A 14,270-nucleotide genomic window follows, 5' to 3' on the forward strand; every position below is an offset into this window, starting at 1 on the left:
AGTATCATTATTATGAAGGTCTGAGGTTAGCATGAGATTTTCTGAACGTGCCTTAATTAGATTGCCAACACTTAGGCTCAGAGAATGTGTCCTCCTGATGATGTCCCATCATCAACAAGATGTTATTTTACAATAAATAATAGAGAGTTACAATAAATAGTAGAGAATTTCAGGCCTTTTTCCTCAGGAGGCTGCAGTGTGAGGGAGAGCAATGAGGAGGCTCCAAGGATTTGTGCAGACCAGGGTCTCCCTTTGCCCAGTTGAAATATTAATGAAGGGAGAGAGACTCAGGCAGGATCTAAACCTGTGGGATAATGGCCTCCACAATTCAGTTGTATTAAGTGCTGCAAGCCAGAAACTTTCTCCAGCTGACAGAAAAAGTGCTGGTGCTCAGCTGCTTTACAGGATAAGCCCTTTATTTATCTGCTTTAATGAACAGCATGGTGTCCATCTGCCGTGCACTAAAGTCACCTTTCCTTTCTGGGATTCTTATGAAGGCTTTTTAAAGGAGAAAGGAAAAGAAAAGAAATGCAGACATAAAGGATAAAAAAAAAGTCCTTAATCTTTCAGAAATATGGGAACTTGGCTGTATTTCTAAGCAAAACCAGTTCCTTTAAGTAGTCATATGCTGCACATTTCCCAGAAGGGTATTTTAATGAAGGTTGTTTTGTGGTTTGGGATTTTTGATTCTAATCCATTTTAGCAAGACAACTTTTGCACTTCCAGTGCAGAGGTCTCAGCTGGGGTCTACTCCCTTTTGCAATCCTCTCTTCCAGTGAAATTCCTAGTGCCTTCCTCTGTCCACAGTGCCATTCTCCACTTGAGAGAGATGGTCAAAACTACCAAAGGCTAATATTTCAGAACAAGGAATATTCAAATGTGTCCTACAGTTTCTTTAGCTAGTGCAATTTATTTTATCCTGCAGCTGCATGGGAATGCTCAGCAGGAAGGTCAGACAATAAATTCAGAAGCACAGATTTCTACATTGCCCTTTGTCATAGATTTATTATCAAGAGTGTCTCCTTAAGTCTATTTACATTGTTTTTCCTTTAGGTAATTAAACACTGTGCTGAACAGAGATTCTCCCAGATTTCACCCTTGGGGTAGCTATGGCAGAGAGATCTTTCTCTGTATGTAGATTTGCCCAGAGTTTTTAGTCTCCTGCTCAGTTTTGTCTTCCATTCTGTGGACAAGCAGGCTGGATGTCTTTGAATCTTTGGAGTTGAGAACTCTGCCCTTTGTGCATTTTGGTTCACACATGCTCTGCTCCCTGCTGATCAGAATAGTGTTGCTGACTCCATGTGTCAAAAGAAGCCATCCTTTTAGGATTTTTGCTGCTTTAGTGGAATTAGTTGATTTTCATAGTAACTGGTGCTGATAAGCCGTTGGCTGAATTTCTGGCTCTGTTCAAGGTTTCACATCTGCTCTGTAAGGTGGTTCCTTTGGTAAAAACAGGCCCGCCCAAGCAGCTCGTGGTATTTTTCTGCTCCTGGGTGGTGATCTCAAGGAACAATCTTACTTGTGGTTATTTGGTGCTTCCAGGCCTGGCTGAGACCCAGGAAGAGGCAGAAAGCACAGGAGAAGGTATTGTGGAAAGGAGAAGACTTAACAAACTGGTATTTTCTAAAGGTTTAGAGATTGATGAAGCTCAAACTTCAGGGAAGGTTCAAATAAACATGTATTTTTTTCTTAAATAGATTTCTTGACCTTGCTGAACAACAGCACATCTCAAGCACAAACCCAGACTGCTGTCAAATCTCATAATTTAAAAAGTTTCTCAATTTTTTGTATTTTGCTAAAGAGAGTGATGGGGAGAGAAACTTTATCATCTTTTTAAGCTCCTCATGCAAACAGTATTTTGGAAACATGGGTCTGACTATGTAACAAACTCAATATTTCTTAATAGTACAATTTTAGAGCCAATTGATTTTTGTAGGCTTTGGTGGCAAGACTCAACCCTCAGGTCTTTAAGATTGTAATCTCATTGACTCTTGGTACAATTTTTAGGTAGACCCTATTCTTCTACCAGGCTAACCCAGAAATCAGAATGAAATGTTCCCAAACACTGGTGCTTGTGTTTGAACACAGTCTTATGGAGTATCTGAAATGTTTTTGTTCTTCATCTGCAGCACTAGCAGGGTGCTGTTTTAAAATCCTAATGCCTGTGCATTCTCTGAATCCCTGTGTTCAGAGGTGCCTTACATTGCCAAGACAATATTCACAGTATGTCTAGCTAATTTAAAATTATTGACTTTATAATTGGTGAATCTGTGAACGAAAGCCTTAGTACTGTTCAGTGAAGGCCTAAACTCCAAACCAAGACAAATGCAGTTATTGATTTTAATTAACTGAGCCTGAAGTGATAGTAGCTCAAAGTAAGAATTGCTGAAGTACCTTGTTGGCCTCGAGTTTCCCAAGGCTGTTTTGTGTTTGTCCTTCTTTTCTGTGGTATTCCACAAAGGTCCCTGTCCCCTGGAATGTCAGCTGCTGGCACTGCTGTCAAAAATGAAGAGTGAGATGACAGAAATGACTTTTCCCAGCCCATCCTTGTCTCCTGAGAGGGTGCCCAGCAGGAGCTGAGCTGGCTCCATGTGGTGCAGGTTACCTGGCGCCAGGACTGGGAGGGCAGAGAGGGCTTTGCTCTGGCTTCTTCACACAGCCCTTGTGAGCTTGGAGGATGTGCTGATGGGGTTGAGGGTGGTGGGAAGAACAAAGTAATGGCAGTATAGGAACTAGTTATTTAGCTTAAATCACTGGGTTTGGAGTTCTGCTTGGAAAGCAGGGCCAGCCAGGCTAAGGCAGGGAGCTGCATTCCCTGCCTGATTTTTCAATTGCTTTCATTGTCCCTTGTATAGAATCCATTTTGTTATTTTGACTTTTCTCTGGCTAAAGTGTTTTATATAGTACTTTGGATGTTACTGAGTCATTGATAAGTACTAACAAACCATCTGCTTATCTCAATTTGAGCCAGAGGATAGGCTGAAAAGCATGGCTGGGTTGTTTTGGGTTTTTTGTTTTGTTTGGGAGTTTTTGTTGGTTTTTTTTTTTTTTTTTTTTTTTTTTTCCCTGTTTCATTCTTTTTTTTCTTCTTCTTTTAATATGTTGGAGAAAACTGCAGCAGAGGGCACTGTGTTGTTATGTTTCAGGGGAACACTTATTGAATTGCACTGGGTGGCTGAGAGCAACCTCCTCCTGAATGCCTGTACAACTAAATAACAGAATATTACAAGCAATTCCTCTGAACATGAGGGTTTTAGGGTTTAGAAAGCAGGCTTTTTTTTTTTTATATTGTAAGGACTTGGCTGTTTTAATTTTTAGAGTACCTGGGAACTGCTGGCATCAGGATCTTTTTCTGTTCTGTTCAGGATTTGAAAGACAGCCTCATTAAAGGAGCAGCATAGAACACAGATGACATTGAGTAGGCAGGCTACCTATAATAATGTCATGTTTTGTCATTTATAATAGATAGTTCTTCCAAACCTTTGGGATTCCCACAGCACTTGGCAAATTAAATATTTGAACGTTGTTAAAGGGAAGCCTGTTCAAAGAGACCAGGCAGCTGTGAACTGGGACACCAGTGCCTCTGCAGGAAGAGGTGGAGTGCTGAAACTCCAATTCAGGGAAGTCCCCATTCACACAAAGCATGCCATGGGACATTTTTAAGTGTCTCTTCAATAAATATGTCCTCGTTTGAGTCATGATTGGAGAGAGCTGGGTACAGTAAATAACATGCACTGTTTTCAGAGCCCTGCCTCAGGGCTCATCACACAGCAAGCTGTGTGCAACCCCCTTACCTTCAGCTGGCAGTAGGGAGGTGGATCTAGCACGTCTGGAAATGAAATCCATGCCTTAAAGAGTCTGTGTTTGTTCAGACTGGAGCCTGGCAGTGCAAAGCCACCCCCCCATGCCAGCCTTTGCTGTCAAGATGATGTTGAAGACAGTGTTAAGTTAATTATTTCTGGATCAGTCAGTGGTGAAAGTTGCTCTGGCAGACTGGGACCCTGCTGGGATAAATACTGTACATCCCTGAGCTCCCTCTGGAGCAGGGTCTTGGTGCCACAGACTGTACCAATTCACACTGAAGCATAAATTCACAAAAGAAGCTCATGATTTTTCTGGTGCTTGAAGTTAAGCATGTGTTTAGAGACGTAATAATGGGTTATATTTATTTAATTTGTAAAGCTGGATTTCTGGAAGAGGGAAACATATCAAGGAGAAGGATGGACCACTCTGACACCATCCAGTGTGGCAGGATATGCTAAGGGTGAGGAGCAGATGGAACCCTAGAGAATTCAGCTTGATCCCATGAGAGCAGGAAGTGAAGTCTGTCTTGTTTTGGGTCAAAATCAGAATGTCTTACTTCAGAATAAGTTTATGACTTTCTTAGGGGTCATTAAAGAAAGTGGAAAGTGAAGAGGCAGCTATAAAAATGAACAGCATTAAAGTCTCCAAAAATTAGAAGAGGAATAAAAGGAACGAGCAGAAAGCCTTCCACTCTCTCCATCACATAAATGATGTTCTTATTCTAGTAATGGTGACAGGAGGTGGTCAGGTGGCATTATTTAGCTGAATGGCCTGCGTCTCCATGTGTGCTCAGATAAAGTTCAAAATGACCTTTAAAAAAATCCATTTTTAAAGATTCCTTTTACTTCAGAAAGGTCCAACTTTAGTAGCTTAAATTTAATTTTGTTCTTGAGGGAATCAGCTGTGGGGAGGGAAGGCAGCGCCAGAGATACTCACGGTAAACTAATAGCAGGTAAAATGTCATTTTAAAAGAGTGAGTGGAAAGCATTTGCCTTTGAGAAGAGGTAATTAATGAATGCTTTTCCCCTAATTTCCTTTCCTCGGGTTTGATTTCTGATGTCTTTCCTGACTGCCTCTGTTCCTGTTAACACGAACTGATTAGCTGGCTCATTGGTCAGGCTGAACCCAGGGTCACAGCACAGGGACTCTGCAGTGGCCAGCTGCACACACAGGCACAGGCATGGGGACACCAGTGTCTGCAGCTCTGGGAACACACAGCTCACAGGACAACCCCCACTGCTCCTTGGTAAGCACAGACCGTGCTTTTCCCCCTGAAACAGAAGGATAAATTGAGTGCAAGCACTTTCACAGCTGTACCCTGTAAGGAACAGCAGTGACATGTTGTACATGGCCAGGGACTTCATCACTTCTGAGGAAGCAGTTGCACTCCTTAGTTCCTACACTACAGAAATCTGTTTTCAGGTTAGTAGTGATGCCAGGCCAAGGAGAAATTGCTGGGAAACTGCTGTCAGGACTGACTGGATGAGGCATTCTGGCACTGGCCTGTTACACAGGAGTGGAGCCACCTGTCTGATCCTGAGGTGGCCTTTGCTTCAATGGAAATTTGATTTTGAGCTCCTTTTAGTGTTTACTGTCCTTATGTAGAAAATAAAAGTTGTGCCAAGTTTCCTCAGTAAGCATTTCAAAATGCACCATTGCAGCAGCTGGTAAGCAAGGAAAGGAGTGGCCAAATGTGTTTTACAATCAGCAGGAAAAAAAGTGCCACCTCAGTCATTGGAGTGAACAGTAAAATCCTCCACACTTATCACTGTTGTCCACAGAAAAACATCCTTTCTTCATCTCATACTTCCTCTTGCTGCTTGGAAAATCCTGTCTGGATGCTGGGGACAGCTCAACACTTTCATGCTGTGAGTTTGAGGTGCACAACACATGAATTCCTGGCTGAGAATTCCTAATGTCAAGCACTTAAGAGCAGTTGCAGAGCTGCCCAGGACACTTACCTTCTTGCACCTACAGTGTCCAGCTGCCTCTTGAAGTGTAGCTGGATTTAGCTGTGCTGATAGCATTGCTTTGGTTAAGCCTCTGACAAGCTAATTCCCACCACTTCATCTTCCCTGGAGATCCCAGCCCTCCCTTGGGCTTGTTTGGAAGCACAGAAGAGGTTGGGCTGGGGATGGCCAGTCCAGAGTGCCCATGTGTAAAACCAGCATGTTCTGGCCACTATGGGGGGGTTGTGCAAGGCTGGCTGGGTCTGTTGCTGCCCTGGGATGGAGGGATAAGCAGCTCATTGTGGGCTGGGCACTCTGTGGTGCACTGGCTGAAATTTTGCCCATAATCCCAGTGCCTGGCTCTCACTGCAGGGTGCTGCCAGGGCTTGGCTGTGCTGGCAAGGCAGCAGCCTGGCCCCCTGCTCCCACCCTGGTGTGTCCCACTGATAATGTCCAACAGGAGATCCAATTAGAAGCTTGACTGGCTAACCAGAAACAGCAGCTGGAAGCTGAAGTTGGTGTGCCTGCTGTGGATAAAATAGAAAACTCTACCTTCAAATCCATCTCTTGGAAATTGCTGTGTCTCAGTTCTTTATTGCTAAGGAATAGCCTATCTGCTTTCAGGCCTCTGATGCAATGACTCATTCACAGGAGTCCAGTAATTCTTTGTTTTCTCTTCCTGCCACCAAACACAGATCTCCCTCCAACAGCAGGTTGTGTTGGATCTAAATCTCTGCTGAGCCATTGTTATAGAAAACAAAAAATTCAAGTCTGATCCCATTGGTCTCTCCCTGCAGGAAGAGCTTGGACCTCGATGTACTGCCTTCCTGGGAACATCTGCAGGCTCCACTTTTTTTGGTATTAGGTAGCTGAGAGCTGTCTGGATGACCCCAGGCAGATAGTCAAAGATGACTTTAAAGGCTGGATAATGTATTTCACAACAGCATAATCCTGCAGTAGCCTGAGGGTTTAGAGTTGTTTTGTACTGCTTTTGATGTAGGGCTTATTTTAAGTTTTATGAAGAGATGTTGCTTTCTTAACTAACACTGCAGTAGCTTAGGAGCTCTCCTGCTTAGGACCCACTTGCTTTAGCTCTCTGCACAAACCCCAGTAGTTTTGGGGGGGCTTTGTTCAGACATGTGCATGACAGCCACTGCCACTGCCACATGGAAAATCTTATCTTCCATGTCAGATTTATGTACATGTGCAAACACATGCTGGTGCATGCAGAGAGGGAGCTGTATGTCCTCACAGGCATGTGTCTATACAGGGATGTGCAGAAACAAACCCATACATGCAGTTCATTTGAGGCCTCTTTATAATATTTGTTCATGTAGTAGTTGTGCATGTATTATTGTCTGCATCCTGACTCCCCTCAGATCCCTCTCAACTGTTGGTTTCACCTTTGCCACAGAATAACTGGACTAGTGATGAAATCTAGGGAAAAAATATGGGGTCATAATATAATAGAACAGTGTAGGAGTCAATATTGAGGTGTTTTCCTCACCCTTTCCCCCCAACCCCTTCTAGACCAGTCATAAAAGGCACTCCTGCTGTTTTCCTCTTCCAACATCTTTCCTTACAAACTAATAAGTAATCAGGTGTGATCAATTCCAGCTACTACCCTCCTGCTCATCTACTACATCTAGTGCAGAGCCATTGTGTAAAAAAGACCTCCTGGGGCTCCTGCATTGATTTATTCTCAGCTGATCTGAAACTTCAGCCATTTTCCTTCCAACATTGTCCCTGGCAGAGCCTGTTCTGGGAAAAGGAGGATGCTCTGCAGGCAGCCTCTGGTGTGTGACCTGGATCTGAAGCCTCAGTGAGTCTCTCTGGTGCCAAGGGTGCAGCAGGACCGACGTGGGGCAGCTTCAGGCAGGGAAATGCATGGAGGCTCAAAGGGGGCATCTCAACAGTCTCCTTTTTTGCATCTATTTGTAAGCCATGAGAGAAAAGGAACCATATGTTTTCCTGACATGAAGGCTCACAAGGGAAGTGGTATGAAATAAGGAGGGAGTTAGGAAAGTGAAGCTCTCTTCACTCATCTTCTGCAGTATGAGAGACAAAGCACAAGAAGTATCAAATAACCATCTAATCCAGATCCCTGGTATTGATCAGTAATGGGGGATGGTGGTAGAGCCTAGAAAAGGAAAATAAGAAAGAGGCCAAATGGATAGAATAGTCTCTTCTGCAGCTCCCCCAGCAGCTGGCAAGCTGCAGTTCTAGGGATAGTCTTGGAACCCAGATTATGTTCTACTGAAGGAATTTTGCAAACAAGCTGGGTTTGCTGTTCCAGGATGAAGATGGAGCTCAACAAAGAGGTCTCAGAGCAGAAAACACATAGCCCTAGAGGGACTAGAGCAGCAGTTCAGACTTTGGTCCTCCTGGACCTGCAAGCACAGATGCAAATGCTCTGCAGTTCAGTCTGCCAGCCACTCAGAATTAGCCCAGCTGCACCATCCTTGATCTTTCTGCATCTAGAGAAATGAAACTCAGGGGCTGTGCATCTATGCTCATGGTGCCAGTGTTGACCTTCTCTCCTTTCTAGCTGAGAAAGATGAAAGAAGGCAGGGTTTGGATGCAATCAAAAACCACCAGAACTCTGGCAACGCTGACAACAGTGACAACACTCCCCCTGCTAAATCAAGGGGGTTTGGGTTAAAGCCTTGACATCAGGGCTCTGTAAAACACACAGGACCACAAGATATGTAAGGTTAACAGAAAGTTAAAGCCCCAAGTACCAGAATGCCTGTGTTTTCAGCACATCTGTGTTTTCAGTTTGGATTAAGTGCTATGGCACCCTTTGATGCAGGAGTCACGTTACAGCCTGCCTGTAGCTGTAACCAACAGAGGCTGCTGCTTTTGCTCCTTGTTCTCTTTTTGTGCACAGCCCATTGCATCACTGGAGCAGGATGAGGATAGGGAAACTTTGACCCCAGTGTGCACCCTTGGTGCATCTGGGAGAATAAAATCTGCTTCTCCCCTCAAGCAATTATAAGTGATAACTATTTTGCTATTCAAGGACTGTGATTTCAACACTCAGGGGGTTAATGCACAGGGGAGGCAGCCGAGGCTGTCGTGCTGGTGCTGTATCAAACAGCACAGTTTCCAGGAAGATGAATATCCGTAACCAAGTAGCACAGCAGAGCCCAAAGCCTGTTCAAAAGAATTCTTTTTGATGATCTGGTTTTATTACTTTCAATGAACTGGAGTCTCCAAGGTACCAGTGAATGAGGGATGCTGTAAAGCTGCATCTTGTATACATGTTTCAAGCTATGTCTGCTGGTGCTGAAAAGGATGAAAGAGAAACTGCTTAGCAATGACCCAAGGGCCCAAACCCAGCTCAAGCTTCCATGGGGCATTTGCTGAGATAAAAAGAAGATCTTAACCATTTGCACTGGGACATGACAACTGGGACACAGCCTACATCATTTGCTGGCCCCACTGGGAAAACGAATCCATTTCCAGGACAGAGCATGTGGCATGTGTTATGTGTTTCATAAAAGCTCTTTGCCAGCTGGAAATGAAAAATATGAAATGTCAGATCAGGAGCAGGTAGATGTGAATTACAAGGCTCTGTGCTATCTGGAAAATCTATGGGATTTATTGTGAGACACTGCAGTGGTCAGAAGCCCTCTAGGGAAATGCAGCGCTTAACTTCACTGATCTTGTTTTCTCTGTGCAGAATATGTGGATTTGGGTCTGAAACCCAGCTTGGACCAGGAGTACACGCACCCATTTGGGAATGTGGTTCAACATAAGCCCTGCCAGACATGTGAAGGGAGGCACAAATGAGTGAAACTTGATCAGAATCAGCAGAAGGAGCACCCAGCCATGTTTTCTTCTTAAGCACCATCTTGCCATTTCTGTAACAACACCAAGGAGAAGTTTTATAGCTATCAGCTGGAGCTCAGCTTCTAAATGGACAGACTCTGAATGGTGCAGAAACGTGGAGTGTTTGGAAGTACTCTTATCAGTAAAGGAGGTCAGCTAGTGCCCATTCTTCCTAAGCTCTGCATACACCATTATAACAATATTAGCCCATGCACTGCCTCTTAGTGCTTTTGCTTTGGAATTCAAATCATGTGTGTGTTTTATAAAAGGCTCTCTAGTGTGAGCCTCAGAAATACATATTCACACTCCAGCGGTGTGGGTTTTCTCTTCCCTGCCTAGTGCACAAATTACTCATTGTAACATGATAAATGAATGGGGCTGTGTAACCCTTTTTGTAGTTTACAGTTTTTATAGTGCTTTGCCACCATATGTTTTAAATTCATGAAGCAGTTGTAGTGTGTAACAGGTTTTTCTGTTTGTTTATTTAGTTGTTTGCTAATTCTTACCACTGTATATAGATGTATGGGTGTGTGTAATGTATATAGATATTTGCCTGGTGAACTCAAGCTTAGGAGAAAAGATCAGCTGTATCTGGAGAGCACTTGGGGAGCAGAAAACAAGAAGGATAAAAGTATTTCCTTGATATCTGGTGAGAAGTGAGGAGATTGAATAGACAGTCACTTCACAGGGGAATTCACATTTCATGGTCTGCAACATTTTGGGGCAATTTTTGCTAAAGTCAGCTATATTGTACAGTCAAGGAAATACAGAATATAAAATTGTGTTGTGAAAAGCCTGGGGAATCTTGTGATCTGCAGCTTGCAGACAGAGAACAGAAGTGGTGAGCCAAGGAATGAGGAAAAGCAGAGCTTTGAATAAACTTCTGGGATTTCTGATAGGCATTGTTATAGGATCCTATAGGAATGGAAGCTGGGGGAAGGACCTGAAAGAAGTGTCTGATGAGGAGAGTCTGGATTCCCATGTATGAATGTGAAATCTTTTGCTTCAAGCTGCAATGCAATAATCTTCCCTAAAACCCCCATTTAACTCAGTGAACTTCTGTGTGGTGCAATCACAGGAGGAACAAACCCAGCTGGTCCTTCAGGGGGGTTGTGCTGGGAAGGGACTATTTGTGGACTGGGCTTTCTTCTTGCCAATTATTCTGTTCCTCTTGCAGCTCTCGTGTGACTTCCCAGCAGGCACTGTTTGCTTGGGCCTATCTGTTGGATTCATCAGTTGTGAACAGGGAATTATATTCAATGAGTACCCAGACAGATTGATTAAATTTTCCCATGTTTCCTGGTGGGAAATCAAGCTGGTATTTTAGTGGCAATCCCCAGATACTAAGACAACTTGCAGTCAAGGCCAGGCAGAAGGAGTACAAATAACTGCCTATAAATCTATATACATCTATATCTGTGTAAGGTGCATTGTTTGCACATGCACAAACACATGCATAGGTGTGTATAAGTGTGATCATGTGTATTTACTCTGTGCCTGGCCAGTTTCAGTATCTTTCTGAGCAATTCCACTAACATTCCCATGTGTCTCACTCTTTAATGGAGTTGGACAGGATGTGTTTGCACTTTATTTACAAAACACTGTAAAAACAAAGGGATCTTAATCATCACTAAGCATGGTAGCTGCAAATTAAATATCTGAGGTCATGGAAGCTCATTCATCACAAATATCCTAAATGTCTCTAGGAGGGGACTTGAATCATTGTTAGGTCACCTGAGGGAGACTATTAGGAGGACATGTATGGTGTAAATAAAACAAAATAATATCTATAATGATGGATCTGGTGCTTCTAATAAAAGTACTTCCTAATTTTTTAATGTTTTATTTTAATTATATATCTTTCCCATTTATAAAACAGCTTTAAGATGGTACCCATGCCATGACTTCCAAGCTTAGGAATGCAGAAGGGAATCAGGGAAGCTACACAGGAAGGGGTCAAACAGCATGGGGGAGAGAGGTTGTCATAAAATAACAAGAATAATTTTCAATATCCTTTCTCTGGCCTCACCAGATGAACCATGGGGCCCTTTTGTCTGGTAGAAATTACAATTTAGCTGATGATTCAGAAAAAAACCACTAGCTTAATTAGTAGTTCCATTAAGCCAATTTTCTAATAGCAAGAAGAAAAATTCTTTGTTCTCCTGGAAGGGTAAAATGATGAGTATTTTCCCATCAGGATGGTTTATTTACCTACTGATGTTACATTTGTGCGTGTATTCTGGAATAAAGCTAAACCTGAGCTCTGGATCCAATACTACTGAATTTTGGCAGATGGAAGATTTATACACTGTCTTGGAGTACAAACTTGGCTTCCCCATTGTGCTGACAGGCTGAAGAGACCTCTCTGTAGGTCTAATACAAACCATGCCTCAGCAGAATTGTGCGATTCCCAGCCCCTGATATTACATCAGACTTGCCAGGTACTCAGCCCCTCCTGGAAGTCTCAATGTGAGGCTCCTGAGCAAGGCTTTGAGGGCTTGCTTCACCTTCTGCTTTTGAAATGGAGAAATGCAGAATTTCTTATTTGCCTGCATGAGGATTGAACTGAGGAGAATGTTCCCCATAAGCTGCAGACATCCCAGCTGTGGATATTAACTTCATCAGGACGATGCAAGGGTGTATAAACTGCACCCAACACAGAGCAAAACTTTTCTCTTCATAGAGAGGGGCTGAGGTTTACATGCTGCTCTGCAGCATGGTGTTAGGAAATGGACAGCAACAGTTGGGGATTTTTAAAAAGAAGCACGCAGGGCTGCTTTAGCCATCTGGAGAAGCAACCTTGATAATGCGCAAATGCTTTGCAAGGTTTTTGTTGGCAGTTGGGGAAGATATGGAGGAACTCGAGTTCCTGAAGTTAACATAGCAGCTCATTGGCTTGCACTTGACCCAAAATGAAAGCAAAGCACTTGTTTGCTCTAGAAAGGGTCACCATCTCACAGATATTTCTGTTCAGGGATGTTTCCACCAGCAGTGATACAGCACCCAGTCTGTACCAGGGGAAGCTGGTGTTGGCGTCCAGGGTGAGAGTGTGCATGTGAGTGCAGCTGAGTGCTGGAAGTGGGGAGAGAGGAGGGAACTCACTCTTAAAGAAGCTCAGAGAAAAAGGAGATTAAAAAAAAAAATTACTCTCCTCATCCTCTGTGAATCGATTGAGAGAGATTAAACAATTCATTGAATCACTGCCAATCCAATGAAGCATTTACCAGCACAGCCCCAAAGAGATCCTCAGAATAACAGTGGAGATTCCTCAGCTCAGATAGGACTTGAAAGGTTCAGGGCTATGCTGCAAAGTGGTCTTGAAGGCAAGATCTGAGCTGTGCTTTTGCCTGAGTGCTGATGTGCACACCTTGTCCTTCATCACTCGTTAAATGAGCGTTTGCAGAGCTGCAGGATTTCACAACTGCCTTCTGCTTGGGATGTAATCTGATGGGGAGACCTGGGGGGCCACAGTTGTTCTGTGGTTGGTGAGGTAATGCCTGTGATGTTGGTCTGTATTGTGTTGAACAGCAGAGACAGATCTGGAACCAGCCCCACTGGTAGTTGTTTTGGGTCTCTGGGCTGTGCTAAGGAATTTAGCAAGACTGAATCTGTTTATGCAGGTATCTCTGGGCTTGTTTACACCCAGGCTTTCTGGGGCCATCTCACCAGCCTGCTTGGCTCTGTCTCCTTTTATTCACTAAAGGCAAGCAGAACTTTGCCCTCACCCATCTGCTCCAAAGGTATTCACGCTGCCTGTCTCTAGACAGACTTTCTTCTAAAGACATCACGTGACACTGCTCGTTCTCATTGTCTTGCTCCCCATTTTGCTTCAGTCAGATCTGGATTTCAAGACAAAATTTTGGGAGCAAGAACAAAATTGAAATGGACATTACTTGTGAGCAGATTTTAGCTCTACAGGCACCAATTGTAATTAATCTAGCCTAAGGTCCTCTTTGAGCCATAGAATTTCATTCAGTAATTCCTGAAGAATTCCTTTGATTGCTTTGATGTTATTTGACTTCCCCTTCGGCAAGCCATGGTCCCCTGTAAGGTTCAATACCTCAATTACCTGCACTCCCACTGTTAAGTATGGAATAGTCCTGACCCCCGTGGAGTCTGTTGAAATCAGCTCTGGGCAAGATCAAGCCACAAGTCTGTTCTGCCTCCTCCCCTCCTCTTCCCCTGCACTTCCAGTTTTGTTGCTTGTTATCTTGTCAAGTCCTGCCTGTGAGAGGCCCTGGGTCCTGCATTTTTGCTGCTGTCTCCCTGCTTCCAGCCCCTCTGAGGTGAGCCCGTGCTGAAGTGGCAGATCCTGTACCACAAGATGCCTCATGCTGAGGACACCAAATGCCATTGTCAGAGGAGGTGAAGCTGACACTGGTAGTACATGCAAATTCAGCCAGAGACCCACATCCCAAGCTGCCATGTAAATCCACATGTTGACATCTGCAGGCACATGCCCTTGGTTCAGGATTTCAACAGTGTCAGAGGAGGTGGCTGCCAGGCATTGACTTCTGAATCTGATTTACAAGGAAAATTTGCACCGCCGTGGCATAACCTTTTCACTGCCTTTGCTCTGAGCAGAAAAATGAATTGTTTCAGACAACTCAGGACACGTTTCCAGGACCACAAGTGATAAACTGAGACACGAGTGGCCATCAGCAGAACCAGCTTCTGCCCATG

Source organism: Ammospiza nelsoni, chromosome 11 (genome assembly GCF_027579445.1).
Source record: "Ammospiza nelsoni isolate bAmmNel1 chromosome 11, bAmmNel1.pri, whole genome shotgun sequence".
Taxonomy (NCBI): domain Eukaryota; kingdom Metazoa; phylum Chordata; class Aves; order Passeriformes; family Passerellidae; genus Ammospiza; species Ammospiza nelsoni.